General features: G+C 34.6%; 1 long non-coding RNA gene across 3 annotated transcripts; it reads left to right on the plus strand.

The window, feature by feature from the left end:
* Positions 1 to 220: 220 nt before the first annotated feature.
* On the plus strand, positions 221 to 22,873 carry LOC141559421 (uncharacterized). 3 transcript variants are annotated; one of them, XR_012487403.1, is made up of 5 exons: positions 221 to 329; positions 873 to 985; positions 1,634 to 1,710; positions 21,802 to 21,886; positions 22,739 to 22,873. It is a non-coding gene; the product is annotated as an uncharacterized LOC141559421 (long non-coding RNA). The 3 variants fall into 3 exon arrangements; XR_012487402.1 differs by lacking the exon at positions 221 to 329 and having other exon boundaries at positions 784 to 985; XR_012487404.1 differs by lacking the exons at positions 221 to 329; positions 21,802 to 21,886; positions 22,739 to 22,873 and adding an exon at positions 2,694 to 3,237 and having other exon boundaries at positions 784 to 985.
* Positions 22,874 to 23,264: the final 391 nt, after the last annotated feature.

Below are 23,264 nucleotides of genomic sequence, written 5' to 3' on the forward strand. Positions count from 1 at the left end.
CTTCCTAAGTGTGAGTCCCTGTAGTCTTTCAGTGAACAAGCACACATAGTGGGGTGGGCTTCTGCAGGAATGCAAACCCAGATTGAGAACCCAAAGCTTAGTTTCTGTCCTTACATCTGACATAAGAGGCTGGTGGATTCACAGGCACTACGAATGAGGGGAATCTTAAAAAGAGGGAATGAATCAGGTGAAAGTTCAACATGATGATTATTCCAGCAGCTCTCCCGTGTAGTCCAACATATGGCATCTGAACCTGGGGCAAGAATTACAAGAAAATCCAGAGCTGTTCATGAGAAGGATCCTTCCAGAATTAAGGAAGAAGAACCCCAGTAAGAAATTTTTATTTGGAGTAATTAAATGGGTCAACACATAAAAGAAAATGCCAGGAGACTGATGTGATACTTAAATGCTGGTTCTAACCCCAGTCCTCTTCTCAGTTTGAAAGTTTGCCTCCGTGACATTTCACAAGATCAACACCTGCTACACTCATCCAGAAGTGATAGTGCCCCTTGCGTTCCTCAGTGTGGGGACCATGTGGTTGGGGGGGTGAGGCAGGAGGCAGGAGGGGGAATAACAGCAAAAAAAAAACCCAAAACCCAGGTCAATTCCCCAAGAGCCTCCCCAGCTGTGGATCATAGCAGCTGAAGGAGTTGTAGGGCAACCTTTGCTGACACAGGTGTTGGGGACTGGGAATGAGATAAATTGGGGGCAGAGGGAAAAGGAGGGAGGTGAGACAATGCAACAGCCTCTCAGTCAGAGATGTCATGGAACAGCAACTGTCTCAGTCTCTTTGTTTCATCCCCTCACAAGAGGAGATCCATTCTGGGTTGGGTCTCCAGCAGCCACTGTCAGGTGACTCCTGTGTATTCCAGAAGCTCTTGTGTGTAGTCCAACATATGGCATCTGAACATGGGGCAAGAATCACAAGAAGAACCAGAGCTGTTCATGAGAAGGATCTTTCCAGAATTAAGGAAGAAGAGTCCCAGTAAGAATTTTTTTATTTGGGGTAATTAAATGGGCCAATCCCTCAAAGGGCCACAGCAGGAGACTGATGAGACACTTAAATGCTTGTTCTGACCACAGTCCTCTTCTCAGTTTGAAAGTTTGTAGACCATATAGAATAACAGAAGAACAGAAAAAACAAACAAACAAACCAAAAACAAACAAACCGGGGAACTGTTAAGGGACAGGTTAATTCCCTGAAAGCTTCCCTAGCTGTGGATCATAGCATTTGAAGGAGTTGCAGAGCAAGCTTTGCTGACACAGGTGTTGGGGACTGGGAAGCAGATAAGTTGGAGGCAAAGGGAAGAGAAGGGAGGTGAGACAATGCAATAGCCTCTCAGTCAGAGATGTAGGAGAACAGCAACTGTCTCAGTCTCCTTGTTTCATCCCTTCACAAGAGGAGATCCATTCTGGCTTGGATCTTCAACAGCCACTGTTGGGTGGTTCCCATGTATTCCAACAGAAAGTCCCTTCTTAGTAAGGGACACCCAAAGTAGTTTCAAATAAACGTGTGGTTTTCTTTTCAGTTAAGCTCTGAAATTATTCACTTCCAGTTAGGAGATTGAATTAATGGATGAGCTTCTACCTTGTTTCTCCTGAAAGCATAATTAAAATGTCTCCAAAAATTTAGAAATGAGATGACTACAACTTTCCTGAGGTCACAGAGCAATGGAAACGAAACCAGCACATTGGGGTGGAATCACAAAGGTAAGGTTTTTTATTCAGACTTTCCTGCTTCGGTTTGTATGGAATAGAGAGATAAGGTGTGTGTTTAAGATTTCGGATGGAAATTGCTAAATTGTGCAATTATTGCTGTTATAGATGTATGTTATGGATGTATGGGAACTTACATGTGGGATGTAATACGATGTGGGATAACTATTTGATATTTTAGCTTAGAAATTCCTTATTCTGTTGGAATTGCTCTGTCAGGCTGTTCTCTGCCTGTTTTTAGGAAATCTCCAAGATATAGACACCTGTCTTGGGACTCCAGCCCTGTAACCCCAGTTTCTTACTTGGTTTCTCATCCCTTTCAGAGGACACTGCCTCTAAAGTTCATAATAAAAGCATGGTGAGAAGGTTTAAAGTATTGTTTATAATGAGAATACCCAGGTTCAAATATTTCTTCTGTTATGTGACCTGTGTGACCATTTTTATAGAAGTCAAGCTTCTTTAATAACAAACCTAACTCTAGATTTTTTCCACTTTCTCCATAACTCAGTCATGCCTCACATTGGTCACCCTCTTCATTCCTCCTTCTAGGGCCTTTTTTATGTTTCTAATTCCTTATTAGAATGTAGTTATTCACATGTAAAATGTATGGGATTGCCTGTCCTCTAGGGGAGGGAGGGAAAAATTGGAAAAATGAATACAAGTGACAATGTTATAAAAAAAATTACTCATGCATATGCACTGTCAATTTTTTTATAATTATAAAATTAATAAAAAAAGAATGTAGTCATCTGAGGCCAGAAATTGCCTAGATGAGTTTTATATAAAAACCTCAGATAGGGCTTTGGCCATATGATCCATGGAAATTACAAACATCTTCCCAATTGGGAAATAAAAGAAACTAACACCAAATCAAATGAGAAAATATTTGCATAGTACTTAGAATAGTGCTTGCCATATACTTAATGCTACATAAAATCCAATTACTATTACTGTTCTTATTCTTTTGTGGTTGTTAGATAAGTACTCAGATGGGGAAACTGAAGTCTTGCCTGTTTTTTATAAGCAGTTGATTTTTGAGGAACTCTCCAGAGAAAATAAAGAAAAAAAAGACAGGTGGCAACAGGTTAACTATCAAGCAGTGTCTGAAGCATCTACAATTTCTGTCTTCAAGACTGAGTTTTGACTCCTAAATAATGAATTCTAGATGTATATGCTTGTAACAGAAACATGAAAGAAAAAAGACAAGAAGAATGGGCAGGCTTTGTTCTGGCCCTGACTTTTGTCTATTTATTTATGGGTGTTTTAATCCTGTTAAAATGTGTTTGTAAATTTCTTCATGAATACCTCTGGATCACCATAACCTAAAGAAGACTAGACTGAGGAGATGAATAAAGTACTGAAAAGGAAAACAAGCCTTCAATGAATTACAAGTCACGGCAGTTTATTCCTAATGGATACCCAAGTGTGAGGCCCTGTTGTCTTTCAGTGAACAAGCATACATATTGAGAACTCAAAGCTCAGTTTCTGCCCTTACATCTGACATAAGCGGCTGGTGGATTCACAGACCCTACAAATGAGGGGAATCTTAAAAAGAGTGGACGAACCAGGTGAAAGTTCAACATGATGATTTTGGATCCAAGATGTTTTGGGAGTCTTGGATAATAAGAAGCTGGTTGGATCCTCAATGAGGAATAATATACAAGTCTGAAGATGCAATTTTCCTTCTTCAACTATTTAAACACTTTTAAGCATGTTTTCTTTTTTCTCCATAAACTTTTCTGCTCTAAATCTACAGAAAAGTAGTATTATCAGCTAACAATAAATAAGACTGAAAGTATTTTGTTTTGTTTTGCTTTCCTTTGCTTGTATTTTGTTCTCATATTCAAAGATTAGCTTACTTCAAACTTGATACAGCCTAGGCTATAGTTCTTCTGGATTTCTTGGGAGTGTGAGCTAAAGGAACAGAATAGAGAAAAGTACATACATTCAACTGTTGCAATGGTAAGAAGCATAAAAGTGGCCTCCCACACATTTTGTCAATGTTGCTTTTAATTAATTTTAATTTTATTTATACATATGCTAAATCATTTTGGGTCCTTGGACTTGGGACTGATGGACTGATATTGATGCTATTATAATCATGTCTGTTCTTTATATTCAACAGATATCTTTTACTAAGGTAAAGTTGATATGGTATGACATAGTGTTTCATATCATATCAACAAGTTACAATATCTTATCAACGTTATATTTTGCCACTTCCACATTGCTTTAAGATAAAGAAAGTAAATATTTTGTTTTTCAATCTGAGATTATAATCATTTCCATATGAGGTTTGTCAAACTACTAAAATGTTTGCATTTCACATGTCTTGTAAATAAAAAAGCTAAAATTTTAAAAAGGCATGCTTAAGGAAAATAAAAAAAATAAAGTGTGGTGCTGTTTAGAAGTTTGAAAAGTATGACTGGAGTTTGGAAGAGGGATTAAAAAATTTCTTCTGTTCTTAAAAAGCTCTTATAAAATTCTAAAACATATACAGAATAGAGACAATCTAAGAGGAAAGAATTAAGTCTTAAAGGGGAAGGCATCTTGAAGAAGATGAGATTTTAGCTGACCTTGAAAGAACCCAAGAAATCTAGTGAAAGAAATGAGAAAAGGGAGAATTCCAGATATGGGAGTCAGCTAGTGACAAGGCATAAGGTCAGCACATGGGAATGTCTTGTTCAAAAGCAGCAAGGAATCCAGTGTCTCTTGATCACAAAGTATGTGGAATGGGATAAAAAGTAGGAAAACGGGAAAGGTTGGAAGAAATTAGGCTAGGCAGGATTTAAAAAGCCCAATAGAAGATTACATATTTTATTCTGGGGTTAATAGTGAAGCACTGGAGTTTATTAAATAGGGTCAGACATTTATAATCTGATCTGAAATTTAAAGAGCTTAATTTGACATATCACTGGAAGATAGACTGGGATAGGGTAAAAAATTGAGAAAGGAAGACTGATCAGCAGGCTATTGAAATAGTTCAGATGAGGTAATGAGAGCTTCTACCAAGATGGTGGGCAGTGTCAAAGGAGAGGAGGAGGCATATATGATAGATATGAAGAAAGAATCACTACATGTATAACCTATATCAAATTGTTTACTGTCTTAGGGATGGAGGAGGAAAGGGAAAAAAGGAAGAAAATTTGGATTTCAAAATTTTATAAAAAAAGGAATGTTAAAAATTATCTTCACATGTAATTGGAAAAAATGCTATTCAAAATAAATTTTGCAAGCCTGATTGACTGATTAACAATATCTAACTACTAAGAGTTTAATGAAATAAGAATTGAAATTCGATAAGAACCAGTTCTCTACCTGCTAGCTCAGGCTGCCTTTCCTCTATCACTACCTTTAAAAATAAACAAGGTATATTGCTGAACACAAAACGGGCTTTATCAACTTCATCCCTCCTCTGTTTAATATTTCAAACATTTTTTGATTCACTGTGGAAGAATGCAGAGAGGCTGATAAAAGTGCCAATGAGTAAACCTATGAACCTATGAACCATCCTACAGTACCCTGTTATGCTTAAACAATCCCAATGTGGGAATCTCTCTAGAACTGTGTTTACTGTGCAGCTATTGAAAGGGCTCAATCAGCTCACCTCTAGATCTCTTCAGCCCCTTTAGATAAGTTTTTCATTTGATATAAAATTGAATTATTCCTTAAAGGAATATGAAGTAACAGAGAAAAGTGAGAAAGCTCTAGATCACTTGACATTTTTTTCCTTCCTGTTTAAAAGGGGATCTTTAACAACAAAATCAAGAGTTAAAGGATTTTAGATACTATTACATATTTTTAAGGGGGAAAAAAAAACAACCCACTTAGAGAACATGTCTTTACTTAAGATACTTAGGAAGGTAAGTAGATGAGGGATATCTAGTAAAATTCTAGAAATGTTTTTGAATTTGTAGATTAAAAAATGTAAAATATCATACAGATTTAAATGAGGCTCATCACTGGGACTTTTCCTGCAGGTTCCAAATTGAGGGTTTGGGCTTCCTCTCTGTCCATTCTAGTATTGTGATTCTTTGATACTTCTGTGGAAAGTATGGTTTGGTGTGGGTCTTGCCACAGTTTGGGGGCACACCTTCCTCAAATATTCCTTTAAATAATTTGATTTATTATTATTATTAATCAAATAATTTGATTAAATAAATTGATTTAATAATTTAAATAAATTGTAGTGATGTTTCTAACAGAATCAGGGGGATGATTTCAATGGGCTAAATATTTTGAAAGTTTTGGCAAAGGCAGTTCATGTAATACCCCAGTGGGTTCAAATCACTAAACTAGATATAAGGATCTCTGCAGGTATATATATTGATTTAAAAATCATGCATTAACATTATTGACATTGTATTGTGTTTTTATTTATTTTTCTAAATAGTTCCTAATTACATTATTTTTGATTTATAGGGGAAATTTATTTTTTTACACTTTTTAAATTAAATCTTTATTTTCAAAACAAATGCATAGGTAATTTTTAATATTCATCCTTGCAAAACCTCGTCTTCCAAATTTTTTCTTCATCCCTTCTCCCCACCCTCTCCTCTAGATGGCAAATAATCCAATATATATTAAACGTGCAATTTTTCTTTATACATTTCTACAATTATCATGCTGCACTAGAAAAATCAGATCAAAAAGAAAAAAATAAGAAAACATAAAATGCAAGCAAACAAAAGCAAAACCCCCCCACTGAATTGTGATTCACATTCATCCCCACAATCCTCTCTCTGAGTGTGGATGGTTCTCTCCATCACAAAACAATGAAACTGGCCTGAATCACCTCACTGTTGAAAAGAGCCACCATCGCTCAGAACTGATCATCATATAATCTTGCTGTTGCTGTGTACAATGTTTTCCTAGTTCTACTCACTTCACTCAGCATCAGTTCATGTAAATCTTTCCAGACCTCTCTGAAATCACACTACTGACAATATTTCATAACATTCATATATCATAACTTATTCAGTCATTCTCCAACTGATGGGCATCCATTCAGTTTCCAGTTCCTTGCCAGTACAAAAAGGGCTGCTACAAACATTTTTGCACATATGTGTACTTTTCCCTTTTTTATGATCTCTTCAGGATACAGGCCCAGTAAAAGACACTGCTGGATCAAATGGTATACACAGTTTGACAGCCCTTTGAACTAGTTTCATACTGCTCTCCGTGTTGATTGGATCAATTCACAACTCCACTAACAATGTATTAGTGTCCCAGTTTTCCCATATTCCCTCCAACATTCATCATTTTCTTTTCCTGTTATTTTAGCCAATCTGAGAGGTATGTAGTGGTACCTCAAAGTTTTCTTACTTTTCATTTCTCTGATCAATAATTATTTAGAGCATCTTTCCATATGACTAGAAATGGTTTTAATTTCTTCATCTGAAAATTGCCTATTCTTATCCTTTGACTATTTATCATTTGGAGACTGGCTTGTATTCTTATATATTTGAGTCAATTCTCTATATATTTTGAAAATGAGGCATTTATCAGAACTCTTGAATATAAAAGTTTTTCCCCCAGTTTATTACTTCCCTTCTAACCTCTATATTGGTTTTATTTATACAAAAGTTTTTTTTTTAACAATATAATCAAAATTATCCGTTGCATTCCATAATGTATTCTAGTTCTTTTTTGCCACAAATTCCTTCCTTCTCCACAAATTTGAGAGGTAGACTACCTTATGTTATTTTATTTTATTTTTTGATAAGGCAATTGGAATTAAATGACTTGCCCAGGGTCACACAGCTAGGAAGTGTTAAATGTCTGAGGCTGGATTTGAACTCAGCCCCTCCTGACTTCTGCTCTATCCACTGTGCTACCTAGGTGCCCACTTAAGTTCTTTTAATTTACTTATAGGGTGTTAAGTGTGTGTCAATGCCTAGTTTCTGCCATACAAATTTCCAATTTTCTCAGCAATGTTTGTCAAATAGTGAGTTCTTATCTCAGAAGCTGGGGTCTTTGGGTTTATCAAACACTTCATTACTATAGTCATTGACTACTGTCCCTTGTGAAACTAACCTCTTCCACTGATAGACTACTTTATTTCTTAGCCAGTACCAAATGGTTTTGAGACCACAGCTTTGTAATATAATTTTAGGTCTGGTACAGCTAGGCTACCTTCACTTGCATTTTTTCATTAATTCCTTTGAAATTCTTGATGTTTTGTTCTTCCAGATGAAATTTGTTGTTATTTTTTTTTCTAGCTCTGTAAAATACTTTCTTGGGAGCTTGATTGGTATGACACTGAATAAATAGATTAATTTAGGTAGAACTGCCAGTTTTATTATATTACCTTGGCCTACCTATGAGCACTTGATATTTATTTTATGGTTTGATTTATCTTGTTCTGATAGAGGAAAATTGAGATTCCCCACTACTATAATATTACTGTCTCTTCTTGTAGCTCTCTTCTTCTCTAGGAACTTAGATGCTGTACCACTTGGTACATATATGTTTAGGTAATATCAATACCTCATTATCTACAATATCCTTTAGCAAGGTGTAGTTTCCTCCTTACCTCTTTTCATTTGATCTATTTTTGCTTTTGCTTGATCTGAGATAAGGATGGCTATCCCTGCTTTTTTACTTAAGCTGAAGCATAATAGGTTCTGTTCCAGCCTTTGACCTTTATTCTATATGTATCACTCTATTTTAAATGTGTTTCTTATATACTGTAGGATTCTGGCTTTTAATCCATTCTGATAATCTGCTTCCATTTTAAGGAAGAGTTCATCCCATTCCCATTCGCAGATAAAATTACTAACTGTATTTCCCTCCCTTTTTTTTTTTTTTTTTAACATTTTCCATCCTTTTATTTTTCACTTAATCATTTATCTATTTTTTAAAAAATGTGTTCATTTTCCCTTTACAAAATGTGAATAAGGAAAGCACAAACTTATTGATGTTTAAATATAAGATAAAGGTATAGATTGCCTGATTCTAATTTCTTTTTTTTTTTTTTCTGAGTTAAAATTTTATTATTTATTTATTTATTTATTTTTTTATTATATATATATATATATATTTTATAATATTATCCCTTGTATTCATTTTTCCAAATTACCCCCCCTCCCTCTATTCCCTCTCCCCGACGACAGGCAATACCATACATTTTACATGTGTTACAATATAGTCTAGGTACAATACATGTGTGTGAATATCATTTTCTTGTTGCACAATAAACATTAGAATCCGAAGGTAGGTGTAACCTGGGCAGACAGATATTAGTGCTAACAATTTACATTCCCCTCCCTGTGTTTCTTCTCTGGGTGTAGCTACCTCTGTCCATCATTGATCAACTGGAAGTGAGTTGGATCTTCTTTATGTTGAAGATTTCCACTTCCATCAGAATACATCCTCATACAGTATTGTTGTTGAAGTGTACAGTGATCTTCTGGTTCTGCTCATTTCACTCAGCATCAGTTGATTTAAGTCTCTCCATGCCTCTCTGTATTCCTCCTGCTGGTCATTTCTTACAGAGCAATAATATTCCATAACCTTCATATACCACAATTTACCCAACCATTCTCCAACTGATGGACATCCATTCATCTTCCAGTTTCTAGCTACAACAAAAAGAGCTGCCACAAACATTTTGGCACATATATGTTTCTTTCTGCTCTTTAGTATTTCTTTGGGATATAATCCCAGTAGTAGCGCTGCTGGGTCAAAGGGTATGCACAGTTTGATAACTTTTTGGGCATAATTCCAGATTGCTCTCCAGAATGGCTGGATTCTTTCACAACTCCACCAGCAATGTATTAGTGTCCCAATTTCCCCACATCCCCTCCAACATTTGTCATTATTTGTTCCTGTCATCTTAGCCAATCTGACAGGTGTGTAGTGGTATCTCAGAGTGGTCTTAATTTGCATTTCTCTGATCAGTAGTGATTTGGAACACTCTTTCATGTGAGTGGATATAGTTTCAATTTCTTCCTCTGAGAATTGTCTGTTCATATCCTTTGACCATTTATCAATTGGAAAATGGTTCGGTTTCTTATAAATTATGGTCAGTTCTCTATATATTTTGGAAATGAGACCTTTGTCAGAACCTTTGTTTTTAAAAATATTTTCCCAATTTGTTACTTCCCTTCTAATCTTGTTTGCATTAGTATTATTTGTACAGAAACTTTTTAGTTTGATGTAATCAAAATCTTCTATTTTGTGATCAATAATGATCTCTAGTTCTCCTCTGGTCATAAATTCCTTCCTCCTCCACAAGTCTGAGAGGTAGATTATCCTCTGTTCCTCTAATCTATTTATGATCTCATTCTTTATGCCTAAATCATGGACCCATTTTGATCTTATCTTGGTATATGGTGTTAAGTGTGCATCTATATCTAATTTCTGCCATACTAATTTCCAGTTTTCCCAACAGTTTTTTTCCGAATAATGAATTTTTATCCCTAATGTTGGAATCTTTGGGTTTGTCAAAGATTAGATTGCTATAGATGTACCCTTTTTTGTCCTTTGTATCTAATCTGTTCCACTGATCTACTGGTCTATTTCTTAGCCAATACCAAATGGTTTTGGTGACTGCTGCTATATAATATAGCTTTAGATCAGGTACACTTAGACCACCTTCCTCTGAGTTTTTTTTTCATTAGTTCCCTTGCAATTCTTGACCTTTTATTCTTCCATATGAATTTTGTTGTTATTTTTTCTAGGTCATTAAAATAGTTTCTTGGGAGTCTGATTGGTATAGCACTAAATAAATAGATTAGTTTGGGGAGTATTGTCATCTTTATTATATTCGCTCGGCCTATCCAGGAGCACTGAATGTCTTTCCAATTATTTAAATCTGATTTTATTTTTGTGGCAAGTGTTTTGTAATTTTTCTCATATAATTCCTGACTTTTCTTTGGTAGATGGATTCCCAAATATTTTATACTCTCAACATTTGTTTGGAATGGAATTTCTCTTTGTATCTCTTGCTGTTGCATTTTGTTAGTGATATATAAAAATGCCGAGGATTTATGTGGATTTATTTTGTATCCTGCCACTTTGCTGAAATATTGAATAGTAATGGTGATAGTGGGCAACCTTGTTTCACTCCTGATCTTACTGGGAAAGGTTGCAGTTTATTTCTATTGCATATTATGCTTACTGACGGTCTTAAATATATACTCCTGATTATTCCTATACTCTCAAGAGTTTTTAGTAGGAATGGATGTTGGATTTTGTCAAATGCTTTTTCTGCATCTATTGAGATGATCATATGGTTCTTATTAATTTGATTATTAATATGGTAGATCGAAAACTGAGAAAGAAAATTATAGACCAATCTCCTTAATGAATATTGATGCTAAAATCTTAAATAAGATATTAGCAAAAAGACTTCAGAAAATCATCTCCAAGATAATACACTATGATCAAGTAGGATTTATTCCAGGAATGCAGGGCTGGTTTAATATTAGGAAAACTATTAATATAATTGACCATATTAATAATCAAATTAATAAGAACCATATGATCACCTCCCTTTTATTTTCTTGATGATTTCTCAAAATATGTTGTCTAAGATCTTTTCCCAGATCAGTTGTTTTTCTAATGAGGTATTTTACATTTTCATATTTTTTAAAATTTATTTTTGTTTTGTTTGACTGATGAGCACTTGATATTTATTTTATGGTTTGATTTATCTTGTTCTGATAGAGGAAAATTGAGATTCCCCACTACTATAATTTTACTGTCTCTTCTTGTAGCTCTCTTCTTCTCTAGGAACTTAGATGCTGTACTACTTGGTACATATATGTTTAGGTAATATCAATACCTCATTATCTACAATATCCTTTAGCAAGGTGTAGTTTCCTCCTTACCTCTTTTCATTTGATCTGTTTTTGCTTTTGCTTGATCTGAGATAAGGATGGCTATCCCTGCTTTTTTACTTAAGCTGAAGCATAATAGGTTCTGTTCCAGCCTTTGACCTTTATTCTATATGTATCACTCTATTTTAAATGTGTTTCTTATATACTGTAGGATTCTGGCTTTTAATCCATTCTGATAATCTGCTTCCATTTTAAGGAAGAGTTCATCCCATTCCCATTCGCAGATAAAATTACTAACTGTATTTCCCTCCCTTTTATTTTCTTGATGATTTCTCAAAATATGTTGTCTAAGATCTTTTTACAGTGTGGTTTTCAGGGAGTCCAATAATTCTTAGATTGTCTCTCTTTGATCTATTTCCCAGATCAGTTGTTTTTCTAATGAGGTATTTTACATTTTCATATTTTTTTAAATTTATTTTTGTTTTGTTTGACTGATGATGTCTCAATGAGTCATTTTCTTTTGCTGATCTTCTCCCAATTACATTTTAATCAGATTCTGAGTACTTGTTGCTGGTTTCATGCCCCTCAGAGATACTTTATACCTCAGAACACTAAGATTAGAAAGGATAGAAGAAAGGTTACATTTTGCAGTTACATTCATCTCTATAAAGAGAAGTGGATCTAAATTTGATACAAACCTCCTTTTTCCAGGGGCTTTCCTATTACCACTCTATATGGCAATGATCTGTGGGCTTCTTCATCTCTTTTGCCTTCATCTCCTTCCTAGAATGAAGGATTAAATGCAAGTACCCCACATGGGTCCTTCTGCCCCTCTTCTGCCCCTTTACTGAGGGTGTTGGAATGGAAGGAAGAATGTTGATTTCAGGAACAAAGAAACTCATTCTGCTTACTATCTGTGTGACCCTGGGAATACAAGAAAAAATATAGAATAGTGTAGCAGAGAGAGGGTTCAACTTGGAATCAAAAAGGCCTGGGTTCCAATTGTACTTCAGACATTTATTAATTGCTTGATTCTGGGCAAATTGCTTCAGTTTTCTAATCTGTAGATGAAGGAGCTGGATTAGAATATCTAAGATTTCTTTCAATTCTATATCTATAATCTTATGATGGGCCTAAGATCTCTGGGTCTCAATTCCTTCAGAATTATTAGTTAAGGCCCTAAGTATGACTTATGATAAATAATAGTTAAATGTGAAGAAATTTCTCAAAGTATTAATTCAGTGATTGCTAAAATAGCTTATGGCACTATAGGACATGTATACAATTGCAATTTCTCCTGTATCCCTTATAATACCCTGAAATCAAATGTCAGGTAGTTGTCACATTTATTGCCAATGAACACTTTCTTTATTTTGAAGGAAAGCTCAGTTATTTACAACATAGCATTAAGGAAGCTAAGGTAATGATTGTAGATCAGGTATCCTCTCTCAGTTTTATTTCTCAAAACCTGGGCATTTGTATCACAAATTCAGGTCATGAGTGTGACAGAGAAAATAAATCAATGAATAGATAAGAGGATTTTGACCCAATCCAAACCCCTCTCCCCACTTTTTTTTTTTTTTAACAAATGAGGAAACTGATACTAAGAAATAACGTTACCATTAGGCAACTAACTAACACAATTGACATTAGAAGTAGGCTTTCTGATGATAAACCCTTTAATAAGTAGCAACACCATTTTCTCTCTATTTTTTTTTTCTCTCTCTCTGGTTTTAGTCATATTTATTCAACAACCATTTATTAAGTTTCTACTATGTGTTTATTTAATATTAAGCTTCTACTATGTGTTTATTTACTTTTCTCTCTCTCTGGTTTTAGTCATATTTATTCAACAACCATTTATTAAGTTTCTACTATGTGTTTATTTAATATTAAGCTTCTACTATGTGTTTATTTACTTAGACTGTACTGTTTGTCACCATATAAATATTTTCCAAGGTGATTCCATCTATGAACAATACTATTATTTGTTCATTTTTAAGTAATTGTATTTTTTAATGAAATTTTCACCAAATGCATGCAAAGATAGTTTCCAATAGTCACTTTTACAAAATCTTGTGTTCCAAATTTTTCTCCCCTTCTTTTTCCCTCCCCCAGACAATAAGCAATCCAGTACAGATTAAATACATACAGTTCTTTAACTATATTTCCATATCTGTCATTTCCACATTTTGTCTAAAAAAATCAGATCAAAAGGGGAAAAAAACCCCAAAAACATGAGGGTAAAAAAGAAAAAAAAAAACAAGAAAGCAAGCAGCAAAAAAAAAAAAAAAAAAAAAAAAAAGGTGAAAATACTATGTTGTGATACATTTTCAGTCTTCATAATTCTCTCTCTGGATGTGGGTGGTACTTTCTATCACAAGTCTATTGGAATTTCCTTGAATTACTTCAAAATGCTGTTACATTAAGAATTCTAATCTTGGGGCAGCTAGGTGGTCCAGTGGATAGAGCACCAGCCCTCAAATCAGGAGGACTTATGTTCAAATTTGACTTCAAACACTTAGCACTTCCTAGCTGTATGACCCTGGGTGAGTTACTTTACTCCAATTGCCTCAGGAAAAGAAATTCTAATCCTTTCTTTAGCCTATTATTTGAGATGATTTATTTACTATTGGGATTAGTTGATCCTTAAATGTTTTATAAAATTCACTTGTAAATCTATCTAGTTTCTGTGCTTTATTCTTAGGAAGCACATTTATGAACTATTCAATTCCTTTTCCTTAAATATGTCTATTTAGATATTCTCTTTAGATATCCTGCTAATCTGGGCAATCTGTTTGTTAATAGGTGGGACCATTTTTCATACCTATGCTTTCAGATTTTTAAAAATTTTTCCACTATGCTACTCATCATCCATTTGCTGCAGATCCATCACCATTACTGGTAAAATAGCTCTAAATTCAATCCAAAAATAAGGAGATTAAAAGAGATGATTTTGAATGTCCCTTTCATCTAAATTTATGATCCTGTACCTTATGATCCCTTCCAACAGTGGGTTAGTAGCATTATCTGGAAAACCTATTAAAATGTCTTTATTGCTACACGGAAGGAAATTGAAAGTGAAGATAATTTTAACGTATTCAAACTATCATTTGGTTCCTAGAGAAATAAGTAGTCATTTGTACAATAAATCATTTTATAAGGAGGTAAAATTATAAATAGAATAGTGGTTATTTGACACTTTGCTCTTCAAATTTTATGAAGCCCTGAATTTAGCAGGAAAGGGTGAAAATGATGATTGCCTCTGGTGCTGGAGGTGCTAAGTAGCAATTTAAGAGGATTAAACTAGCAACAAGGCCTAAATTTTAATAATTACTTTAATTACAGAGTACTAATGGTCATTTACAATGAAAATGAAAGCTAATTTCCAGACTCAATTGTAGAATAAATTCTAGGTGGATTTGATGCCCATAAATTCCATGTGTATGACTTATTATTTATCACATAAGCATCTATAAGTTTATGACATGAAGGGAACAATCTCAAAGCCTTATTTCATAAAATAGTTTCTTTTTTTTAAGTACCTATGAGTTTATTTTTATAACTTGCTTTATCACTATAGTTATGTACCTATGAACCTGGACTTCTTAGTCTTTTTATTTTTGTGGGAATCTGGTAGTCTGGTGAAATCTTTGAATTTCTTCCTTGTAGAATGTTTTTAGATATATAAAACAAAATACATAGAAATCTATAAAAATCCATTATAGAAAATTTCTAATTGTAAAATATTTATCAAAATTAAAAAAATAAGTTCAAAGACCCTTCTCTAATCTTTTCAAATGATATATTATTTTAATTGTATTTTATATTCTAGGAACAAGGGACCCAGTTACCCAAAAATATTCCTAACAGTGGCATGTGGACTAGAAAAAAAAAAAAAACAAACGAACAAAAACCAAAGAAAAAAACCCAGCCTCATAACAAACTAGGAGACTATGTTGGAGGATAACTGAACAAATTATGGTATATAAATATGTAAGAAGCACAGCCTGGTACTTTGCCAGTACTCTGAAAATCAAATAGTTTCATTGCTCTGTTTCCTCTAGAGATACAAAATATTTTAGAATGCTTACATGGGAATACTTACATAGGTGAGGAAAATAATCCAAATGTATGTAGTGCCATGGAGCAAGAGCAATTATAACTTCTTCCCCACCATTATATTTGGCAGGGGACTATTATAATTGCAATGGAATTTTATTGTATCAAAAGAAAAGAAAAATATCAAGTTACAATAAAAGACTGGAATGAAAAAAAGTAGAATAAAAAGGGTAATCTATATGATGACTACATCAATGTAAATTATAAGAACAATAGCAAAACTTTGATAAATATACTGGGGGAAAAATTCAGAAGGAGCCACAGAATACAAGCAAGGTGATTTTGTGGACATCTTTATTAAAATCAACATATTTTTAACAAACGCATTTTTAAATAATATATTCGTAGGTACATATGCAGTTGTTTACAATCCACTTTTCCTCTTTGTTTTTCTTTTACTTCTTCCCTATGCATTTAGATATTTATATTTATTGATGAAAGATAAAATTATATTTATTAATTCTATATCAAAATTCTTCTAAACATATAAATGATTAAAAATGTATATCTAATCAATTTTATAGATTTCTAATTTCATATTAAACTATTTAGAAAAAGGGAAAATGATTGATGAGATTTTACTTCAGTTGAATTCATTACCAGATCATCATTTATAACCCTATCACATTTTTTATTCCATGCAGACATATAATGGCTTTTCAAAAACAAAGATTATGGCCTGAATTTTGCAACCTTTTACTCTATACTCCATTTTCTACAACAAATGGGCACTTAGTTGGCTGTTAAGAATTATTTATTATCTTTTCTGAATGATCCCATTGTCAGTCTTGCTTATGTTTCTTATTTCACTGGAAAGTCCAGAGGAATGACTCATACCTTAAATGAGCATGAAGGTGTAAAATGCTTTTGCCCATATCTGCTCCTCAAAACTGATTTTAAGTAATAATAAAAAGTGTCATTTGTATAAATTCTTTATTGTTAAAAAGTTTTCATTATTCATTAACTCATTTGATTATTACAAAAACTCTGGTGTGTGTGTGTGTGTGTGTGTGTGTGTGTGTGTGTATGTGTGTGTGTGTGTGTAGATAAAGTCATATTATCTCCATTTCATAAATGATAAAACTTTGGGTTATATGACTCATTCAAAGTCACCTAGCTAGTAGTGACAGGGCAATAATTTGAATCCCAGTCTTCTAGTTCAGTTATCTTTTCACTGATCATATCATGCTGTTTTTTTAATCTACAGTTGTTATCCTTTGTTCTCAAGGGCGACCAAAATGACATCACTATGTTAGAGTGGAGTTACAGTGTGTCGGATGATGGCTGATCAGACCAATTTTTACTCAGAATTCTCTGCCATAGGCGAACACAAATAGTTCTCATGAGCATTTAGGATGCCTTCTCTAACTGTACATCATCTAAGATCTTAGATTCAATAGGCCAATCAATTAAGAAGCTATTATCTGTCAGGCACTGAGCTAGGTGCTGGAGATATAAATAAAAAAATGAAATGATACTTATTCTCAAGGAGCTTTTGTTAAGACCTTTTGTAGTAGCTTTTGTAGTAACTTTATTTTCATGATAGTGATTATAAGGACCCAGTGAGAAATAAGAAAAAACAATACTGAACTTAAATTTGTTGATGGGTTTTGGGAATAACTAATTATATCTGCTCCAGCAAATTCATGGGTAATCTCTGAGGGAAATGAGGATCTAAAAATAAACATACCTTAAGACTTTGTTCACCTGTTTGAAAAGGGAACAAAACAGTTAAAGATAAGAATTGAAATGTTTTTTCAGTCAACATGAAATTAGAATGCAGAATGATGTCTTAAATTACTCTCTTTCTGTCCCTCCCCCTATTTCTTTTTCTCTCCCTCTCTGTCTCTCTCTTCACCTTTTGCCTTCACCACTTTCCACTCTCTCCACCTCCCTTTATAGTTTTTAAAAGGTACTGTGATATCTGGAGTGAAGTAGACTGGACATTTCTTTTAGTAGAAATATAAAATGGGCAGAGTGATTGAATAGTGGATTTTAAATTGAGTCCTCTTGTTTAGGCAAAGCAAAGTCAAATTCCTGGGATTGTCTTGTAAGCATATCTAAGGCATATTCAACTGTCATGCAGTTGCTCACCTAGAAATAAGGCACATGTGAGTTTGTTCTTAACTAGGAACCTCCCTAACTCCTTCTAACTCTCTAACATCTGGCCATTCCTTCCTTTCAGCCTCTGACCTTTAAAAAGTCTCCTCCATTGGTAAATCATTTTGATTTTTGCCTGTGAATAAAGGGCCCTTGTGAGTATAATGACATCTGTTGTGAAATTTTGTATTCTGAACTGCTCTCCTCTCATAAAGTACTTCATCATAAGTACCTGCTACTTCTTCAGAAATAACAGGATAATATACCATGTTTCATGAGATGGTGATTAGCCCCTGAGAACTTTATAGCATCCCCCCTCCCGCCCCAGTCTTCAGTGACCCTTTAGTAATAGGCAAAATGGTCTAGGGGACAAAATACATGGATTTTAGTCTTTGTTTTGCCACTAAATAATTATATAGTCATAGACAAATGATTTAACCCTGAAGCTCTGTTGATATTTGTAAAAAGAGATAAAAAACACATTTCTTACTTCTGACTATTGTAAAGGTAAAAAAAAAAGGTATAGATTATATAATGAAAACACAGATTCAGATTGTTAGAACAAAATTAACACAAACAGCAGATAATTGTACCGAATTGCTTCCATTTGATTTTTCTTAAGAAGATTCTGAAGATTGTCTGGCAAGGTACCAGATACTGAGGTCCTCTCTTGAACTAAACTACCAAGCATTCAAACTCTACTCCAGAGAGCATAGCCTTGTTGTGCTGGTCACATTGTTTGCATGTCAAATGTATACTTGTCAAAAAAGCTATTTTACGAAGAACTAATTTAAAACAAACATTTAGATGGTGGTCAGAAAAAGCAATACAAGGACTCTCAAGCTCTCTCTTAAGAATTTTAGAATTGATTGCAAGACATGGGAGACACTGGCACAGCACCATCCAGCATGGTGTGCCTTGTTCAGAGAAGATGCTGTGCTCTATGAGTAAAGCAGAATTGCAATAGCTTGAAAGAAATGGAAGATGTACAAATTTAGAGACTACTCTAAATGTTCATATGGACCATTTGTGCCTGACCTGTGGTAGAGCATTCCAAGGTCACACTGATCTGATCATCTGTAGCCAGACACACCGTAACATAGGGATGCCATTTTGGTCTTCTTCAAGAATAAAGGACAACAATAATTTCAATTATGCCAAATTGAATGTTTTTTGCGTGAATATAATGAATGCAATATGGATGGATAGGAAAGGAAATGGTCAATTGGGGGAAAACTATTAAAAGATTGATACTAAATTTTTATAAGTAACTAACACAAATATTGAAGATCAAGTCATTCTCCAAAAGATAAAGGCAAGATGCTACAGGAAAGTATCAGAGGAGAGAAGGGGGATGGGACAAATATTTTTAATGTCAAGGCAAAATTGACATATGTGGCAACAGATGGGACAGGGGGAGTAAGAGTGAAAAGTCAGAAATGACACACTTAGATTATAAATGTGGATGACTAAAAGGATGATGGTGCCTTTGATAATAATTTAAAAGGAAGAGGGGAAAGTTTGGGGAAGGCAAGAATAACGAGTTCAATTTTGGATATGTTGAGTTTAAGGTGTCTAGGGGAACATCTACTTCAAAATGCCCAATAGTCAGTTGGCAATCTGAAACTGAAGGCCAGAAGAGAGGTTAGTATGAAAAATAGATTTAAGAATCATTTAATAGAGATATTGTGCTTTGTGAAGTATAAAATTTCATTACCAGACTCAGTTCTTGGGAGTCACATTTTCAATAATTTATAGTATATATGACTTTGTCTATATCCCCTTGTGTCACTCGGGGCACCTAGACTCCCCCCTTTTGTTTTGGAAGGAATGTTTTTATAGTCTGATATGTACATTCCACAATGGCTTGACCTGTGAGGTTATATGGTATTCCAAATATATGACATATGCCATGATTGAGAAGAAACTGCTGAACAATCTTGAACATGTAGGACAGCCTGTTGTCAGTTTTATGTTTCTTGGCAACGCCGCTATTGAAAAACTATGATACAGATGATGGATAACATGAGGGGCAGCCTCTCCTCTCTGTAAAGTAGCCATAGTAAATCCTGAATAAGTCTCCACTGTAACAAGTATTTTGGGCTTTTTGTAATGTGAAATGTCCATTTGCCAAATATTATTAGGTTTATCCCCTCATGGGTTAACATCTTTCTGAAGGGGTGAGGATTGATAAGAGACATAAACAGTGCATCTTTCCACTATTTGTCTTGCTTTTTCCTTCTTTATATAACTTTTTAAGAGATTTCATAGAAATATAATCAGCATGGGCCCATCCTAATGGGATGATGACTGTATATGTTTCTAGGGATGCATCAACTCCCTTGTTACCCTCAAATATGGGTCCTTGTTCATCAGTATGAGATCTCACATGTGTAATAAAAAAGGGATTAACACATTTTTGGATTGTGTTTTGAGCCAGTTTAAAAAGTCTAGTGATTTCTGACAGACTTTCTTTTATGCTTGCTGTTTCCTATTCTTTGTACAACCCTCACAGCTATCAGATATAATATTTATAGGGAGTTCAAACATAAGAGCCTGCATAATAGCATACAGCTCATTCTTTTGAGTGGAAGCATAAGGAGTAGAATATACAATCTTAATATGCATGGCAGAGAATAAAATAGCTGCCTTATGAACCCTTGTATCTGTGAAAATACTGGGGCCAGCTACAGGGGTAAATTTGGTAAATTTGGGAATAATCCAGAGCCAGCTTTCACAGAACTTCACTTAGGTGAGGACTCTCCCTGCTTTAATCTCACCTACTTTCAGCTGTTTGGTCCATAACTCATTCTGAGCCAATGAGAACTCCATCAGCTCTTATCTAGGTTGATCCAGATTCCCCCCTTTCTGCCACTTATTTATAAGATGTAGTCTAGCACTTTCCTAATAATCTCATTTAAGTTAAAGTAAGGTTCTATCATCTTCTTAATTTTTGACATATATATTCACTCAATAATATTATCTCCTTGATGTATTACTCCTAACGGTTGTTCTAGAGTAAGAAACACAGAAGCTTCAATGGGTTTATGAATATTTCACCTTCCAGCTTATATAACCTTATGATCCCCTGAATGCTAGTTATGGCCTCTCAGGATCATTGCCTAAATGAGGACAAGCAAGGGTCACCTTTCACTATTTCATATAAGGGCTGCATGAGTATTAGGAATAATGATTCATGGGCCTCAACCATTGTATATCCCCTATCATCTTCTAAAAGGCATTTAATGTATTTATGTGATTTAGTCTTATCTCTGATAATGTCTTGCATGATAGTGTCTTGACTCACTTCAAATCCTGAATATTGATTTTTGAATCTTATCTGGGGCTAATCTAAGCCCCAAGGCATGTAATGCCTTTGTCATAACCTTCAATATTTGTTCTAATAATTTGGAGATAGGATAGCTGCAAAGAATTTCATCGATATAATGCAGCACATAAGCATCAGAGTATCATCTCAGTTCCTTTAAGGCCACTTATAAAATTCTTCATTCTTTGGGACAGCACCTTCCACTGATATCTATGCATTGGTCCTTAAAAGTTCACAGTAGGAACTGAAAAAGCAAAATATTTCCGCTCCTCAGGATGCAAAGGTATGGAGTAAAACAGTCTTTGATATCTATGATTCATAAAGGATACTGTCTGGGAATCATTTTAGAGGAAAGTAAGCCCAATTGTAAAGGGCCCATTTCTTTCAACATATTGTTAACTTGCCATAGATCAGTTAACATTCTCCACTTTCCTGATATCTTTTTCATAACAAAGACTAGATCCTTCCATGGGCACTGGGTCTCTTCTATATGACCCAATTTCAATTGTTCTTCTACTGTTTCTTTTAAGGCAGCTAGCTTTTCAATAGAGAGGGGCCATTGTTCCACTCATACAGGACTGTTGGATTTCCATGACATTTTTGGGGTTAGTGATAGCCATGACTTGTGCAATGGCCCCTTTAAAAAAATTATTGTGAGAACAATACCCAAATCCTGATTAAATTCAAATGTAGCCCTTAAAGTATAAATGGCCCAATATGTCCTGTCTTCCCTCTTTTTTTCCATTTTAGGGAGTGCAACCATACCTTGGTATCCTGTTATCTTGACTTCTGCATCTGTGATAGGCCACCATTGATCAGCAGATATAACAGTCTGGTCAGCTTTCATATCTATAAGTCCCTACAAGACATTTCCTATTTATATTGTAGTAATGGGTCTATTTACTTGTATGGCTTGTGTAAAGTAGGTGCCAACAATGGCCTCTGTGTTAGAGGAAGTCAATGGGGGTTGTTGTATGCCTTTATCCTTCATTTTAACTTGTTGCTCATTGGGAAGGATTATACCCTAAGCAATGGGTTGTCCTTGTTCTATATATGTATCATCATTGTCAGTATTATACAAAGTGAGGATAGGTGGGATATGGGTGTAAAGCCAGATTGCCAGGATGGCCAGGGAATAAGGTTGGGTAGGGGGGCAAGATAGTAAAAATTCTTAGGTTATCTCCATTTGGATATCTTTGGATCAGGACTTCCCATACTCCATGGGGAGGTAGTCTACAGAATCCATTACCACAAAGGAGAATTACAGTGAAGGTTGAGTGTGATTCAACAAACAAAGAAACAGTGGTTTCTTGAATAATTTATTGAAATAAGCAATAATGCTGATTTCTTTATTGCTTCTAAGGTGAGCCTCAGGATGATGCATTTTTCAATCGCAGAAACTCTTACAGATTAAGACATCTAAGAATTGTGACATCTACATGTGTTAGAATTATGCATGCGAATAAAATCATGAGCGCTTAAAGAACTGGAGTTGATTAAAAAAAGAGAGAGAGAGAAAAAGATTGAGAAAGAAAGAGATTAAAAGAGAGGCAGAGGACGGGGGAGACAGTGAGAAAAGGTGCAGATTAAGAAAGGTCATAAAAATCTGTGTGTTACTTTCAAAGTTGTCATGCTTATTTATGTTGAGTTCTGAATTTTCAGTTTTTCTTTCTTTCTTTCCCTGTAGTACTATCATTTTGAACTACAAGAAAACAGCCCAAGAGCAGCTGATTTAAGGATGATGCTATCCATCACAGCTCATAAACAGCTCTTTTCCAAATAAGAAACAGAGGCAGAAAAAGCTTATTTGGAGGAACCAGGAAGACAGGGTTTGAAGGTGTTCAAATCTACACCTCTCAGTGTAGTGAATTGTGTATGATCTCTCTTTGCTAATGCACAGACCTTAGTAGATCCCTGTTTTCTTTGAATTGTCTTTTGAAGTTGAAGTGTGGTTCTATTCTCCCTCTGACTTTCTCAACATCTCACTAAATAGTTCTTTTGCTTGAGCTTTTGTTTTTGTTTTTTAATTTTTTAAATTTATTTTTCCAACAACTAATTCTTTTGTTCTTGTTTCTGGTTTTTTACAAACTGAGACTTTACTTGGATCCACTGGGTACTACACTCCTAAAACTTTGGTAGGGGCTATGGAGAACATTTGATTCTTGTCCTCAGAGAGGGCCAGGTAAAACTGCAGAAGTAAAGAGTCCCGTATT

The sequence above is a fragment of the Sminthopsis crassicaudata genome, chromosome 3 (genome assembly GCF_048593235.1).
Source record: "Sminthopsis crassicaudata isolate SCR6 chromosome 3, ASM4859323v1, whole genome shotgun sequence".
NCBI classification, from domain to species: Eukaryota; Metazoa; Chordata; class Mammalia; order Dasyuromorphia; family Dasyuridae; genus Sminthopsis; species Sminthopsis crassicaudata.